This window comes from Jaculus jaculus, chromosome 1, assembly GCF_020740685.1.
Source record: "Jaculus jaculus isolate mJacJac1 chromosome 1, mJacJac1.mat.Y.cur, whole genome shotgun sequence".
Lineage (NCBI taxonomy): Eukaryota > Metazoa > Chordata > Mammalia > Rodentia > Dipodidae > Jaculus > Jaculus jaculus.
This window is the reverse complement of record NC_059102.1, coordinates 173,582,230-173,588,229: the sequence shown is the minus strand read 5'-3', so window position 1 is coordinate 173,588,229 and position 6,000 is coordinate 173,582,230.

Here is a 6,000-nt window from a genome sequence, read left to right as displayed (position 1 = left end):
TGAGAGGAGACTGCATGTTCAATGCCCATGTTTGCTCACATGGGTGAAGACCAAGATGTTGGTTGGTTCATTCTTCACCCACTTCTGCACAGGGCCCCTAAAGCACCAAGCAAGCCCACCTATGGGAAAACTCACTTGGGGAATCAGTCACTTATAATTAGAATATAATCACTACATAAGCCATATATCTTTATCTGTCTACCTAGCTAAGGAAACTATCTCCTAGTGTTTTACCATGATGTGGTTATGCCTTAGCAGAACTGTTAATGACTTTCCCCCACCCCAGCAGTTTACATAGTACCTGGCATCACTATGAAATGCAATGAGGAGTCTCCCAGCTCATTCCAAGCCTGTTTTCTCCGTGAGCCAATGCAAGCCATGACATCAGTCATAGAATCATAACATTTATTAGGAAAAAGCCAGAAATGAACTGACAATAAAACAAAAGACACATCTCACTAGCAAAAACAGGCTGTATTCATGAAAACTTGAGAAGGACTCTAGCTAGGCAGGTCAAGAACAACTTTTCTTAATTTTTTTTTTTTTGTTGTTGTTCATTTTTTATTTATTTATTTGAGAGCGACAGACATAGAGAGAAAGACAGATAGAGGGAGAGAGAGAGAGAATGGGCGCGCCAGGGCTTCCAGCCACTGCAAACGAACTCCAGACGCGTGAGCCCCCTTGTGCATCTGGCTAATGTGGGACCTGGGGAACTGAGCCTCGAACCGGGGTCCTTAGGCTTCACAGGCAAGCGCTTAACCACTAAGCCATCTCTCCAGCCCAAGAACAACTTTTCTTAAAGACCAGGGGATTCTTATTGAGGCATTGGGTCACTGGAATTTTTCCATTGCAAAATATTCAATTTCGGGGGCTTAGGCCACTTCAACAAAATAGTGATAATAATGTTTGCCCTATTTCCGAAAAAAAGAAATCCATCCATAGTTTTGCAAGTGGGCTGCTTCTAAGAACCAGAAACTTATGCATCATAAAATGGTTCTCGGATGTCCAAAATGGAGACATTTCTGCTCTAGCACAATTTAGTTTTGGCTTACAACCAAGAATGCTAATAGTCTTATTAATTTTGTGGGACCCAAGGGCCTTCTTGGCCAACAACTCTTAGGTTGCTGGCTCATCCCTGGTACTATGATCTTTATTTAACAACCTCCTGAATTTTAAGTGTCCTTTTCCATCTAAGTGGGACACCTTTCTTTAAATTCATTAACTGTAATATTTATTGTTCTCACAAATACTCTCCTAAACATGGAACATACTCAGGGGTTAGGACTATCAAATTTATGCAGTTAAAAGATCCTGTAAGGCAAATATGACAGCTTTCACTACCAAGAGAAATAAGAGATAGTTTATTCTGTGAACCTGGCCTGGGAACACAGATTCAGGTTACCCCAAATTCTATGTTCCAATGTATTAAATGTTTCATAAAGTTTTTATGGTCATATAACAAAAGAAAGTCACAAACTGCAGCACTTTTATAATATATTGGCTGCATTATCAGAAGATAGGTTGCAGCAAAGCAGGGAATACCCACTACAGACTCTACACTCTTACCATTTGGGTGGGAGGAAGCTTGAAGTTCTGCGAAAGTTCTCACCTGATCAATTGATAGCCACTAGAATGTGAAGTCAGAAACAGAGGTGGACAATACATGGCTATTAAGGAACTGGAGGTAGCCCAAGGTAATCTGGCTCTGACACTACAAATTTCCTCTCTCTAGAACTATCAGCACATTCAGCGTTGTTTTAGGTAGATGTAGTGCTTTCTGGGAATTTCAGTTCACAATTCAATTACTTTCAATGGTTTTATCAAATGAACAATGTTGGGAACAGCACCATAGATGCCAGGTACTACTTGTTGTGAGTTCCATAATTCAGACACTTCCCATGTTCTGATCTGCTTCCCTACCCTAGGATGTTACCCATGGCCAACTTTCATCCCCTCACCTCCAACTGTCTCAGTGAGGACCACTCAGGATTAGCCAATGGAGAATAAGGTTGCTTTCCAGATGCTGAAATGCTTGCTCTTTGGGTTGGCTTCTCCCACTCACTTAATTGATGAGTTCTAAGGGGCCTTCACTGAAGCTTTAGCCTTGTGTTTCTTCTTCAGTAATGAAAGGCTCCGTGCTTGGTTGTGATAGCCAAGCAATTTCATTCCCAGTGTAACTTTGTGCAGAACGGAAATGCACGTAGATCACTTGGGGGATATTTGCTTCTCTCTGGAAATGCCTTTTCATCTGTGTTGGTATATCATTTAAGCCTCTGAGAACTCTTTGAGTTGTAAAGCCTGCTAGAGTTTATTTGGCTAGTAATCCCACATCAGCAAATATATTGCCACATTTGTTTTTGAGTGACCCAAACAAACTCCTTTGTATACTTGGGCCCACTCTTGTTGCCTCTAGACTCATTTATCACTGTATGGAACTGGCTTACTGGCTGTTCTAAATCTCTCAGATCTGTCAAAACCTTTCCTACCTTATAGATATCACATTAGCCAAGGGACTTAGCAAAGCAAATAAACCTCATACTAGTCCTGAGAACCTGGTTGAATTAAATTCTTCCTCAACTTTCCTGTGAACAGTCCTATTTTACTGCACAAACAAGATTCAAACATATCCTCCCTCATAAGCAGTTCCCTTAATAAAGCCTGTATTCTGTCAATTCCCAGTCTCTGATATCCATGGGGACCTCCGCTGATGATAACCAAGCTTGTAGGAACCAGTCTCTCAGGGATGGATTTCCCTCATATTGCCTCTGGTAATGTAGTCTTTGTCGCAAGGAGGGCTTAAAGGTTATATCACTCTGCTTCTTGGCTCTCTTGGCACTCGGATTGATCCCACTTACATTCATTTCCTGTAGTTTCACAGGAAAGGCTGCACTCGCTTCACTCACGTCATGCTTAAAACTTTTTCCCAATTCCAACAGTTCAGACGTAGAATAACCCCTGATTATCATGGTATCTTGAACCATAACATCATTAATCCTATCAACAGCTTGCCCTAAGTCAACCTTAGTTTCAATAGTTATCAGGTACTGAAAATGAACTTGTGACTCCAAGGGAATAACTCTAGCTCCACAACTATATAGAAGCTATCAGTAGGTCAAGCAGAATACCCACTGAATTTAAGAAAATAAAACAAAATAGCTGCAGGGTTTTGAGCCAGCTCTGTTTTGATGATCTGCCACCAATAAAAAATGTAGGACAACTGGAGAGATGGCTTAGTGGTTAAGCGCTTGCCTGTGAAGCCTAAGGACCCCGGTTTGAGGCTCGATTCCCCAGGACCCACGTTAACCAGATGCACAGGGGGGCGCACGCATCTGGAGTTCGTTTGCAGTGGCTGGAAGCCCTGGCGCACCCATTCTCTATCTGTCTCTCTCTCTCTCCCTCTCTCTCTCTGTCAGTCTCAAATAAATAAATAAAAATGGCCAAAAATATTTTAAAAAATGTAGGATAAAATATGTATAATCAACAAGCTTTTGTTAATTATACTGTAGAATAAAAATTATAGTTGACCAGTAAGACACCACTAACAGGATGGTATGGGAAAATTGATTGTCCATAAATGCAATGCTTGCCAAAAAAGGAAGGAAGGAAGGGATTTATGTAATGCTAGGAATACAATGTTGTACTTTTATCCCTGACAACACAGCTCCTGGTTGCACAATTAATAACACTTTATAAAGGGTAACTACTCACCAACAGAGCTGTCCAAAAATTGGGGAATATTGCACCCCTTCTGTTCTAAAGGAACAATCATTTAGAAAATGGCAAAGAGTAATAACCTCAGTTTTAACGAAGTTTTGATGGCTCAGAAAGCCAAATGCCACATGTTGTCTTTCTCATGTGGATATTAGTTTCAAAATTGGTATTTGTATTTGAGTTGAAGTATGAGTCAGCACTAGAGGTCACAGAGCTAGAAAGGGACTGAGAGAGAGAGAGAGTGGAGGAGAAGGCTTAAAGAGAATGTATGATAGGACTGGAGAGATGGCCCAGGGTTTAAGGCATTTGCCTACAAAGCCAATGGACTCAGGTTCAATTCCCCAGGACCCACATAAAGCCAGAAGAATAGGTGGTGCATGCATCTGGTGTTTGTTTTCAATGGCTAAAGACACTGGTGTACCTATTCTTTCTCTCTCTCTCATCTTCCTCTTTATCTGTCTTTCATAAATAAATAATAATTAAATGAATATTTAAAAATGAAAGGGAGAATAGTAGATATGTAAGTAAAGGGGCAGAAAACTGGAGTGAAATGGTCTAAGTGGGGTTAAAGGAAGTGATGAAGGAGAATAGAGAATGGGAAAAGAGGTAGTAAAACTTTCATATGGTATGAATAACCCACATGAAAATCTAATTCTGCACTAACTAATAATGTATATGTTAAAGAAGACAGAGTTTGGTATCTAGATGGATACCAAAGTGGCTAAAATTGTGCCCACAAGCCATAGACTGCTAATAGAAAATTTTCAGTGCTAGAGATGGCATACCTTCCAGCATACTCTTGGTCAGGGAGGTTGCAGATTCCACAAAACATTATAGGCTTTTGCCCAGCCTTTTGGTTGCTCACTAGAACTAGTTGGTAACACCTTACTACTGAAGACTACATGCTTGGACTGATAGTCACTAAGAAATCAAACTGAAGCTGAGTTGGAAATCTCTTCCCTGTTAACTAGTGGTCAGGATGCTAGAAAGGCCTAGGTAGCATTCAGGAGGAGAAAAGTTATCAATAGTTATAGCAAAGGTGGAACCTGCAATCTTTATGGGTGGCTATCTATGCAAAATATACCAACTAGGTCAATGCATTTGTGTCTGTTATGGAGGAACAAAGTGTTCTCTGAATGGATGTGAAGTCTGCTCCACAATAGGGAGTTTATGATTGGTAATGAAAACTTAATTAAAACCTTATGGTTAGAGAGGTTTAAGTCCCAAGGGGAAAATCACAGCTATTGCCAGGCTAAATGGATATATTGTGCTCACTTAAGACCGTATACTCATGTTGTCCTCACTTTTAGTTAGAAATGCTTCTTTTTTCAGGTAGTAGTGATTACTAGGGTGACTTAAAACTCACTAAAGTGCTGAGAAGTGACCGTGGAGTGCCCAGCACTGAGACATCTCTACCATACCTACCACTAGATTGATGAGCCATTGCAGAAGAATGTAAGGAAAGATAGCAGTGCTTTGAAATACTGTCTTCTACACACAAAGTGGCCATGGCATTCATAATCCAACAGACCTGAGTAATAGGAGTAAAAATGATGACATCAATATAGAAAAGAAACTAGTTGGAAAGAAGAAGCATTACAGTGAAGAGGGAATGGTCAGGAAGGAGTAAAGAGACAATTGGAGTTGGAGAAGATTATAACCATGCTATATTTTCTATATTTATGGGAATTAGCAGTTAAAAGTTTTTTTAAAAAGCAAAGCAGTTATGATGACCCTTGAATGTTACATAATCCCATGTCCTCAATGTTTATTTCAGCACCTAACAGAATCTGCCATAGCCAAATAAACCTTGATGTCCTATAAAGTAGAATTAATGTTACAAGAAACAACAAAAATAGAGTTAAAATGTTTATAGAAAATAATAATGATCCATAACCAAGGAGGGGAATTCTGAGGAAAATGAAAACGAGTTATCTTGACTTTTCTTTCTAAGGATTAAGAATAAACTGGACTTTGGAAGTAGGCCAGTTTACAAGAAACCCCTCCTAAGTCAATTGTCCTTGAAACCTAAAGGATCAAACAAATCTTGGGACCAAGATAATCAGAAGACCTGACACCAAAACCGTAATTAAAAGCAAATCTTTCATCTCTGCACTGGCAAGGAGTCCCTCAGTCTTCCTTTCTTTATATTTTCCTTTGATAATGGTGCCAATTATATATATCTTAGCAAAGTACATAAGAATGGGCGGCTGAGCTCTGACTAATCAGTCAGAGTGAGACAGCAGACTCTTGTATTATGTTAAGGGGCAGGGGGAGACTCCAGCAGAG